Source organism: Microtus pennsylvanicus, chromosome 17 (assembly GCF_037038515.1).
Source record: "Microtus pennsylvanicus isolate mMicPen1 chromosome 17, mMicPen1.hap1, whole genome shotgun sequence".
In the NCBI taxonomy this organism is placed as follows: domain Eukaryota; kingdom Metazoa; phylum Chordata; class Mammalia; order Rodentia; family Cricetidae; genus Microtus; species Microtus pennsylvanicus.
This window is the reverse complement of record NC_134595.1, coordinates 29,316,872-29,328,203: the sequence shown is the minus strand read 5'-3', so window position 1 is coordinate 29,328,203 and position 11,332 is coordinate 29,316,872.

Sequence of the window (11,332 nt, the reverse complement as noted above, 5' to 3'; positions counted from 1 at the left end):
ATTTGGCGGGCTTTCTCAGAGGTGGAGTCTGTACTGAGGTAACTCCCAGGGGAAGGGGCTTGAAATGGAACTTTCCACCAAACATTCCAGACTCCTTGGCTATATGGATGCCAGGGGCTGGGGTGAAGTCCCAGTCCAAACGGTCAGGAAATGCAGATTAAAGCAAGAATGGAATGTCATTTTGTATATGTCATATTGGCAGTTTTTAAACTGATAAAAATCCACAAAGACAATTGTAATCAAGCTGTAAAGAATTGCAGCCTTTGGCAAGAACAAATTATCAAACCCTATCAAACTTTTTTTTAAACATTTACCTATTTTGTTGAAACAACTGTGATTGTCAGGAAGCCAACCGCAGTAAAGATGAAATCTTGCTTGGAGGAGTGCCTTCATAGCAAGACTCCACCCATCAAAGCTCCAAAGCACCCTGGCAGGAACGTGCTAGCTTAATTAAAGGGTTTTTGTTTAAAAAGAGAATGCCTGAGAAGATAGGTCCTCCAGGCAGCCAGCTCCAACAGGACCACCTACGGAGACAGTTTTCCCAGGTTCAGTCACGCAGGCACTCAGTACACACTGCAGTGTGGCCCAAAGAGGCCAGACTGCACCTCACATTCACAACAGGATTTGGTGTTGTCTGCATGGCACAAACATGCCTGCAGCCAGGAGTGGGGAGCGGCAGGCTTCATCATTCAGGCGTTGCCAGATGGAGTGATTTCAGAAGCAGGTCTGAACTGTTTTCTTCTTATGGATTTGAAGGACCTTCCTCTGTTCTGGATTAAACCTTATGCCTAGTGCACAAGATACCGACATGCAAAAAGCAAAAAAATCTCCTGTTGAGTAGCTTGTCTTTAGCATGTTTTAGTATGGTTTTTTTTTAAGTATGATTTTTTTTTTGCCATACAAAAGTTTAGACAAAATGCAAAGTCAACTTTATCTGTCATTTCCTTCATGATTTATACTGCTTTTCCTTTCGTTAAAATAAAAAGACTTGCCGGGCAGTGGTGGTGCAGCCTTTAATCCCAACACTCGGGAGGCAGAGACACGCAAATCTCTGTATAGTATGAGGCCAGCATAGTCTACAGAGAAAATTCCAGAACAGGCTCCAAAACTACAGAGAAACCCTGCCTCAAAAAACCAAAAATAAAATAAAAAGACATTTCATGTATATATGTGTTTGCTTGCATGCATGTCTGTGCACCATGTGAGTGGTAGTACACACAGAGGTCAGAAAAAGACACTGGATCCCCTGGAAGAGGACCCAGCCCTGCACTGTGAAGAGCAGCTTGTCAATCCCTACAAAGCTGAGAATACCTTTTTCCCACCACCCAACCATTCTGTTGTAGGGACAGACTCCAGGAGGCTTCCAGCCTGCAAGTACAGCCATTTGTTACTGCGGACAATTAATGCAACCAACGTATAACATACACAACAACAGTCTACCGGGAGTCTAAAGGCCAAGCTGTGAGTCCATTGCACTTGCCCAGAAGTGGAACTGCTGGGCTGTCAAGGAAGCGTTTGCTGGCCTTCGCTGGTAGCAGCGGTCTGTTTTCCAAAGCTGAAGACCCAATTTGCACCACCATTGGTAGTTAGCATAGCTACCCTTTTTGGCCTCCTGGCTATGCAAGAAGCGTGTCAACTTGTCCTTCCTTGTGACTAGTGAGGAGGTGCATATGTCATGGTAAGCTTTTGTGATGTGCCCAGTAACATCTGCTGCTGGTTTTCTTTGGGAATTTGCCTGTTAATCCATGGTCTTCCTAAGACCCAGTGGGGGCTATGCTCCATACATAAATTCTTTCTACATGTATGTCATAGGCATCTCCTCCCACTCAGTCTTCTCTTTTAGTTTTCTTTCATCTGTTTTTTTTTGAAGAAAAGACGTATTATTTTCATCTGTAGGCATGCTTTTTTATTAAGTGTGTGTGTGTGTGTGTGTGCATTGTGTGTGTGTGCATTGTGTGTGTGTGCTTAGTGCCCATGGAGCTCAGAAGAGGTCATTGGATCCCTGGAACTGGAGTTACAGTGGTTGTGAGTCACCATGTGGATGCTGAGAACTGAACTCCCAGACCTCAGCAAGAGCAACAAGTGCTCTTAATTTGCTGAGCCATCTCTCCAGACCCCTTTCATTTTCCAAACAATGTCATTTGGTCAAAAGAAGTTTTCTCTTTTTTTCTCTTTTTCCTTTTCTTTCTTCTTTCTTCCTTCTTCTTTTACTTCTTCTCCTTCCTCTTCCTCCTCTTCTTCATCTTCATTTTTGGTTTCTGTTTGTTGCTTAGACAGAATCTCAGTGTCTCACCCCGACTTCAGCCTTCAACTTCTGATCCTCCTGTTTCCATCTGCCTCCTGAGTGCCAGTGTTATAGGCCTGTTCATGCCTGCATCATATATACTACAGATCAAGCCCAGGATGCTAGGCAAGCAGTCTCAATAAGCCGCAACCCTGGCTCCAGAATAGAAGTTTAAATTCAGTGTCCATGGTGTCCTTGTGCCGTGTGTGTGTGTGTGTGTGTGTGTGTGTGTGTGTGAGAGAGAGAGAGAGAGAGAGAGAGAGAGAGAGAGAGAGAGAGAGAGAGAGAGAGAGAATATTTCTCTGGTGAATTCTCCGAGAGGTGAGAAACCTTGCTGTTTTAGGTTTCCTGCTTAGCTCTACAAACCACTTGGAAACTAAACTCTTTCCCCTTTCATAATCTCTCCCTTGAAGTGGTGAGCACAGGGAGTCTGGGCTGGGGGTTGAGGTTCAGACCGACAGAGCTCCACTGGCAACTTTAACTCCTCTACAAGTGAGTCGGTCCTGGGCTTTGCTTGGTATGCGTCCTTAGGATGCCCCCTGGAGGCGGGAGTTGTGTAGCCAGATCCTTTAACCTCAGAGGCATAGCGGGTCACACCTCTCCTTGGGACCCTGCAGGCTTTAAGAACCGCGGCCTGGGCAGCAGCTAGACCTACAGGACCTAGGGACCAGGTAGACTCAGAGAATTTATTCTGTGCACCTCCTCCACACGAGCGCAATCCCCTCACTCCCGCGTTCTAGCCTGAATCCGGGCGAGGCCACCAAGATTCACCATCCAGAGGGAGGGAGAGGAAAGGGAGCCTCGAGCATTGAGCATCGGGCACACGGCAAAGTACGTCCTGCTTCAATCCAGTAAACCCAGCGATGTCCAGATCCTGGGCCACATGTGACTCAAGTGATAACCTTGTTCCGGACAGCCACTAACTGTTTATACCCGCTGGTGGTCCCTTGCAACTGCGGGGTTGGGAGATGGGGTGAGAAACCTGTTTAACCACCTTTTCAGTCCCTGCCCTTGTGACTGTAACTGTCTGCCCTTTGCAGCTATGCATTGTCCCAGGGAAGGATAGTCTGCAGGGTGAACTCTAGCCCCTCGGAACATCGCGAAGCAGAGCAGCGAGCTTGAAAGGGGCTCCTTTCCAGTTGCGGTGGAGAGGGAGGACCCAGAAGAAACAGTCACTTTTCACAGCACAGTGCAGGGCCAAACCTGCCTGCGCACTTGTAGAGATCTGAAATCTCTAACGCACCTGTGACACCTGGAGGCCGCCATCTTGATGAAGTCCCCTCCTGGTCCTGGCCTGCAGGTGTCTCTATGGGATGAGACGAGGTAGGGGATGACCATGTCCAGCTGGAGCTAGGGGTGATGGCTTCTCCATACTAAGGGTAGATGCAGCCGAACATGAAGATCCTCCCCACAGGGCTAATCTGGCATGCCGCTTACTCTGTTTGTCCTCCGTCCTGGTGGAGACTCTATAAAAGTCTCAGAATGAACAGACACCAACATGCAGGAGACAGAGGAAAGGGATGCCCACCCTAGGACCTTTGGTATCCCTGACCTCTTCCAGAGGCTTCTGTGAGATACCCACAGGATCAGGGAGTAGTGTAGCCTGCAGCCCCTACCTTTCTTGGAGTCCCACAGCTCTGCCATTTACACCTATGTCTCCCACTGGAGACTTGGAACTGGAGTCGGGCAGAGGAGCCTCAGAAAGGTTCTTTGGCTGGGTGAGCCCCATCGACTTCTATCAGTCTTGGTAGGTGTGACCAAACTTTGAAGGAGGTCCTTGGCACCTATCAATCACTCTTGCAAGCAAATCAGAATTATCCAGGGTTCTCCAAGGTAAAGAGACTGCTATTCTCCTCTCTCCCCTTACTGTTGCATGAGGAATGGTTAGCAAAGGAAGATTCCACACATGGCTTATGATTTGAACTGTAGCCCCCACTCCCCATTTGTATGTAGAGGCCCTCGCTCCCAGAAACTTGGGAGGTTATCTTACTTATAAGGTATAAGGTCTCTGCAAAGGTAATCAGTTAAGTTGAGGCCAAAATAATCTCATCTGCAAAGTGTCTTTAAAAACTAGAGGATTTAAAAAAAAAACCAAAAACTAGAGGATTTGAGCCGGGCCTTTAATCCCAGCACTCGGGAGGCAGAGGCAGGCGGATCTCTGTGAGTTTGAGGCCAGCCTGGGCTATAACAGCTAGTTCCAGGACAGGCTCCAAAGCTACAAAGAAACCCTGTCTTGAAAAACCACACACACAAAAAAAGAATAGCAGTACCCAGGTTCAAATCCCAGCACCCACATGTCAGCTCACAACTGTCTGTAACTCCAGTGCCAGGGTATCTGACACCTTCACACCAATACACATAGAATTAAATAAATTATTTTTTAAAAAAATTAAAAAAAACCTAGAGGCTTTAACTAACAGAGAGGGGAAGGGGAAGATTTTGAGACCCTCAGTCAGAAAGAAGGAAGCCTGACCAGCTAAGGAGAGAGGCTTAGACCAGATTCATCCTTCAGGCCTTGGGGAGAAAAGCCCACCAGTGACCTGATTCCAGGCTTATGGCTTCACAACAGTGTGTGAAGATTCTTTTGCTTAAGCTGTTATGGTTTTGGCCCTTGGTCCCTTTAAGAGACAAGCCATGCCCACTCCCTTCTCCATCCGTGGAGGCAGGCTGATCTTCAGCTTCTGGCCTGAACTCGCTCTCTTTTCCATCTTCCTCTCAGAGAGGCAGCTTCGCTTCTGCCTCTCTCCCCACTTCTCCGCTTCCCCCTTCTCTGTCTCTTTCTCCTCTCTCTCTCTCTCTCTCTCTCTCTCTCTCTCTCCCCCCTTCCCCCTTCATAACCCTCTAAATAAATATTCAACCTCACTCTGCATGTTGTGTCTATCCATGTCTCTGTCTCCTGCCCGCCCGCCATGTGTCTCCCTGCCTGGAACCAGCCACTGCTTGGGGACCAGCAGCCGTCTCTGCCTGGGACTGGGTGCTCCCAGGGTCCACTGCCTGCTGCCACATGGCCTGCCACCACCATTTGGGACCTACAGCATTTCTGCTGCCTACTGCCGCCGGGGATCTTGTAGCATTTTTTAAAAAAGTATAAAATAAGCTACTCCATGTGTGGTAACTTATTTTATAATTGGGCCGCCTTGGCAAATGAATACAGCACACTTCTAAGTGTTTTCTCACCATCCATGAACTTAGCTCTACCTAAACAGGATATTTTTACACAAAATGCCATCATGGGGCTGGAGAGATGGCTCAGTGGTTAAGAGCATTGCCTGCTCTTCCAAAGGTCCTGAGTTCAATTCCCAGCAACCACATGGTGGCTCACAGCCATCTATAATGAGGTCTGATGCCCTCTTCTGGCCTGCAGACATACACACAGACAGAACACTGTATACATAATAAGTAAATAAATAAATATTTTAAAAAAATGCCATCATGCTATCCATGCTCCTTACCACCTATTTTTCTCCTTTTGTGAACTATTGATGCTTAGATGTGGGTGCATGTGAACATACATGTATGTATATACGGGGTTGTTCCCTGTAGGTCTCATGGCCAGCAGCAAAACTGTCAGAGACCAGTTTTGACAAGAATACCACTCACCAGAGTAGGGGCATGGGGATTAGAAAAATAAGTAAAGAGAATAAAGACACGAGTGAAAATAATAAAATAGAAACATAGGACTGTACCGGAAGGGAGTTCCAGTGAGTACTGAATCATCCGCATTTAGCTTCCATTTGCTTAAAATTTCCCTGACCCCAAAAGGTAGGAGTAAGATAAAAACTACATTAACATGATACAAGGAAATGAGCAGACCAGTTGAAGGATCATGGGCTACATTCTTAGTTAAATATCCTATTGCCAAAACAAGACAAGTACTGCTCATACCCTAGGCCAAAACTTCCTGGGTGGAATCCATCCTTATCTCCCTAAGGAAGTTGGAACTCAGTTGGGTCCTTAAGATTTCTGTGTGAGGTAGAAACAGATCTACTTCTCAAAACCTGAAGTACAAGGTCCGGATATTAGCCACACTTGTTGACAATAACCTTGGGAGGGCAGGACTCTCTGGCTTAAATCAAGGTGGAAGCTTGAGGTTCAAACAGACAATAACCTTGAAGGAACAGAAGTAACTTCCAACTCTCTGACCAGTAGTCAAGAGAGAATAGGCTCACATTTTGGGCCCTTTTTTGTTTTTTGTCACATTGTCACACAAAACAATGCAGAAAGGAAAACTGGCTTCAGCCCAACTTAGCCAGGCTAGACCAAACTTCAGGAGTCTGATGCCAGGTGGTTTATGGCAAGTGTATCTAAATACAGTACAATTTGGAAAAAAAAGTTTCCAGGCAGCAATCGTTCTAATTTCAGGTGCACAAGAAAGGTCAATATGCGACTACATAGAAAATCATTTGCAAAGTACATGTGGCCATGAAGTTGGGTTCTACAGCTTGAAGGCCTGGGATCTGGTGTGGTCTCTGACCTAGATGCTATAAAGTCCATGTGGCATCTCCCCTAAGGATGGGTTCTATTGACTGGGAGCTAAAAACTCTCTAGAGAAGGAGAGTCTGGAATAAGCATTCTGGGGGATTTGGGTGAGGTCTGGCCTCCACAGAGAGCAAAGGTCACTTAAATTTGTTTAATAAAATACCGATTGGTCAGTAGCCAGACAGAAAGTATAGACGGGATGACCAAACTAAGGATGATGAGAAGAAGGGTGTCATTAGGAGTCCCCAGACAGACAGACACAGAGGGAGCAGAGGATGAACATGCTAATAAAGAGCTTAAATAAAGGGATATGAGTTAATATTAAAATGTAAGAGCTAGCTGGGTGGTGGTGGTACATGCCTTTAATCCCAGCACTTGAGAGGCAGAGACAGGCAGATGTCTGTGAGTTCAAGACCAGCCTGGTTTACAGAGCTAGTGCCAGTACAGACCCCAAAGCCACACAGAGAAACCCTGTCTCGAAAAACCAAAAAAGGGGGGAAGGGTAAGAGCTAGTTAGTAATAAGCCTGAACTATTGGCTGAGCATTTATAAATAATATTAAGCCTCTGTGTTGGTTATTTGGGAACTGGCAGGCAGGAGAGTATCTTCTGCCTACAATTAACAACATCCATGTCCAGCTTTCCTGGTGGAATGCAGGTATTTTGTTTCCTCCATTGAGGAGACACCCAGTGTGTGTTTAACATCCTGATTTCCCTGGTGCTCTTCTGTGAGCACAAGAGCCTGGTGCCCTCTACTATGTTTCACATGCCTGGGGAAACCAGAGAAAACACTGGGTGTCAGCATTCCTCAGGGACTGTCTCTTTTTGTTTGTTTGTTTTTCAGGATCTTTCACTGATCTGGAATTCAGCAAAATAGGTTAAGCTGGCAGCCAGTGAGCCTAAAGGAGCCATCTACCTCTGCCTCCCCGATGATAGGATATTATGCATGAGTGGGTGCTAGCATGTGTGGCTCTTTTTATTTTTTCTTAAATAGATTCTGAGATTGAACTTTTGCCCTCATGCTGGCAAGGCAAACACTTTACCAACTGAGCTATCTCTCCGGCCTTCCATCTTTTTTCTTAATGAGACAGAGTCTCAGTATATGTAGCCCGTGGTAACCTTAAACAACCTAATGCCTCAGCCTTGCAAGTACTGGGATTACAGGTAAACATCACAGCACTGAAATTCTACTTCTTCTTGTTGTTGTTGCTGCCGCTGCTGCTGCTTCGAGACATTGTTTCTCTGTGTATCCTGGGCTGTCTTGGAATTCACTTTGTAGACCAGGCTGGACGCAAGCCACAGAGATTGGCCACCTGCCTCTGCCTCCCAAGTGCTGGGATTAAAGGTGTATACCATTAAAGGTATGAAATTCTGCTTGTCATGAGAACTGTGCTCTGCTCCCGGTTAAAGATTGGCTTTTTTTTTTTCCATAACAAGCCTTTTTTTTTTGACAGGATTTCGCTGTAGTTTCGCTAGAACTAGCTCCTGTAGACCAGGCTGGCCTCAAACTCACAGAGATCCGCCTGCCTCTGCCTCGCAAGAGCTAGAATTAAAGGCGTGCGCCACCACTGCCCAGCTCCTTTTTTGTTTTGTTTTGAACCCAGAGCCTCTTCCAAGCTAGGCGAAGGGCCCTACCACTGAGCTATATTCTCAGCTCTGTCACACTTTATTTGTTTATTGTTTTCTGAGGTCAGACTGGTCTGGAACTCACAGAGGTCCTCCTGCCTCTGCCTTTGAATGCTGGGATAAAGGTGTGTGCTACCAGTGCTGTTTGAAATGAACCCTAAGTGTCTTTATGAAGACAATATAAATGAAAGTTTAAAAGAATACAACTTTGGTTCCTAGAACCCATGTCAGCCCCAACTGTCTGTAACTCCAGTTCCATGAAGTTGGAGATTGACTGCCTCCGGCCTCCATGGGCACCTGAACTCATGTGAACATACCCATATATACACCAATGGAACTGGGGGTTTCTCTCTGACCAGCTAGCTCCCGAATAACCACTCTAAGGCTTAATATTAATTATAAATGTTTGGCTGATGTCTCAGGCCTATTACTAGCTAGCTATTACATTTAAATTAACCTATTTCTATTAATCTAAGTATTTCCACATGGCCGTGGCATTACCTTTCTGCTGACATATTGTTCCTTGAGTGGCCAGATGGTGTCTCTCAGGCTCCACCCTTCTTCTCCCCTGTCTCTGCTTGGATTTCCTGCCTGCCTCTATCTTGCCTTGCCATAGGCCAAAGCAGCTTTATTGATCAACCAATGAGAGCAACACATATTCATAGCATACAAAAAAAAAAAATTCCCGGGAGGACCTTGGACTTTCCACAGGGCAGGGAACCCTGACTGCTCTTTGGATTGGAGAGGGAGGGGGAGAGGAGTGGGGGTAAGGGGAGAAGGGTGGGAGGAGGGGGAGGGAAATGGGAGGCTGGGGGGAGGCGGAAACTTTTTTTCTTTTTTTTTCCTTTTCTCAATAAAAAAAAAAATTTAAAAAAATTCCCACAACACACCGACATATAACAAATATTAGAAATAATTTTTTAATGAAAAGAGAAAATTCACCCCAAATGTCCCTGCCCTACACAAAAACTGAATTCATTTTTGCTCATTTTCTTCTAGTCTCTGATTTGCATTTGTCTTTTTTAAGTTCTAGTCATTGTATGCAGTTTGAACGGTGCTGTTTCATTTAATAAGCAAGTCTGTGGCTCCACACAGTCTGCCTAACCATCGAGGCGCATGGCTCAGCAGTACTACCACAAGGAAACTTGAGGTGGCTTAGTTAACTATTCCCAGTGCTCCACGAGGCAGCTTCCAAGTTGTCAGCATTACACAATGGGCACCTTCCCGCCAGGGTTGTCCCTGTCATTGGACTACTTCCTCAGGATAAGAGTGAAATCACTGGACCAAAATTTCAAAGGGTCTGTGTGTGTGTGTGTGTGTGTGTGTATTGTGTGTTTGTGTATGTATGTGTGTGCATTGTGGATATGTATATTAAGTGTGGATTGTATGTGTTGTATGTGTGTATTGTGTGTATGTGTTGTGGGTATATGTGTGTATTGCATGTATGTGTATGTATATGTATGTGTGTGTTGTATATGTATGTGAGTATTGTGTGTGTTGTATATGTGTATTGTGTGTATGTGTTGTGGGTGTATGTGTGTATTGTATGTGTGTGTTGTGTATGTGTGTATTGTGTGTATATGTTGTGGATGTATGTGTGTATATTGTATGTATGTGTGTTGTATATGTGTATATATGTATGTGTTATATGTGTACTTGTGCGTGTGTGCATGGCTTGTATGTGGAAGTCAGAACAACTTTCCGAAGTGAGCGCTTTCCTCTCCCCATGGGTCCTGGGAATCAAATTCAGGTCATCGTGCTTGGTGGCAAGCACCTTCAGTTATGGAACCATTTCATCCTCCCTTTTAAAGTTTGGACTTATTTTTTTAATGTGTTTTGTGTCGGTTCATGTGCATGCCATGGTTTGAAGACAACTTGCAGTGGTCAGCTCTCTCCTTCCTCCATTTGGGCTCCAGGTACTGAACTGGGTCACCAGGTTTGGTGGCAAGTGCTCATTCCTGCTGAGTCATCTTTCCGGCCCCTCCCTCATTCTGTGGCAGACATTTTGTTTCTGCTTCAGGAAGCTGAGTAGCAATCTCCTAAGGGACTGGACAGAGTCTCCTGCTGCTCACACAGGCTCTAAGAGAGGGCCCCTCCTCCTCACAGATGCCACCTGAGCTAGGTACTCCATTCTCAGTCAATTGACTTGTGATTGTCAGAGTCACTCCCCCTGGGCTGTCACTTCTTCCCCCATCTCCAATGACAACAGCAAGTTCTTTATGGACTATGTGAGGGAGTTTCACATACTCAGGACCAGGGATGGGCGTTCATGTTCCTCTTTTGTTCACTGAAGTGTTTGTCTCCCACCTCAACCCCAACGTCCCTACCTCCAAAGGAAACCCAAAGCAAAGTCCCATTCTGATAGAGAAGACACAATTCAGGCCACAGCAACAGAGTCAAGTTCCTTCTGAGGCTCAAGGAACTCTGGTTTAGCTTTCAGAGGCAACCTGCACTCCCCTTAAACTGCCCACCACTGTTGTATCTTCACATCACCTCTCCACCTCCACCTCCATCGCACTGACTGACCACTCACCTGCCTCACACAAGAACCCTAGAGGTGACATTGGACCCACTTGGATACTCAAGACAAACACACAACACGCATATATACACATACACCATACACACACAACAAATATATATGAGAGAGGTTCATTCTATAAGTTCTGCTACTCTAGAGAACCCTGACTAACAGTCATGCAGAGATTTGCCAGCTCCATTCCGAGCCTGGTCTGATATGCAACCTGAGAGGAGCAAGAACCACCATGCAAGCTATCATGTCTCTTCCAGCCCTCATGAAAAGGTATCCTTTGTCCTTTAAGGTACATGATGACATTCTCAGTCCCAGCATGTTCAAAACATCACCCTGATTCAGTCTGTGTCCAAGAAAGAGTCCTTTGTCCCTTTTCTTGCTGTTGGCATTAGCAGCCTGTCTAGGACAGCAT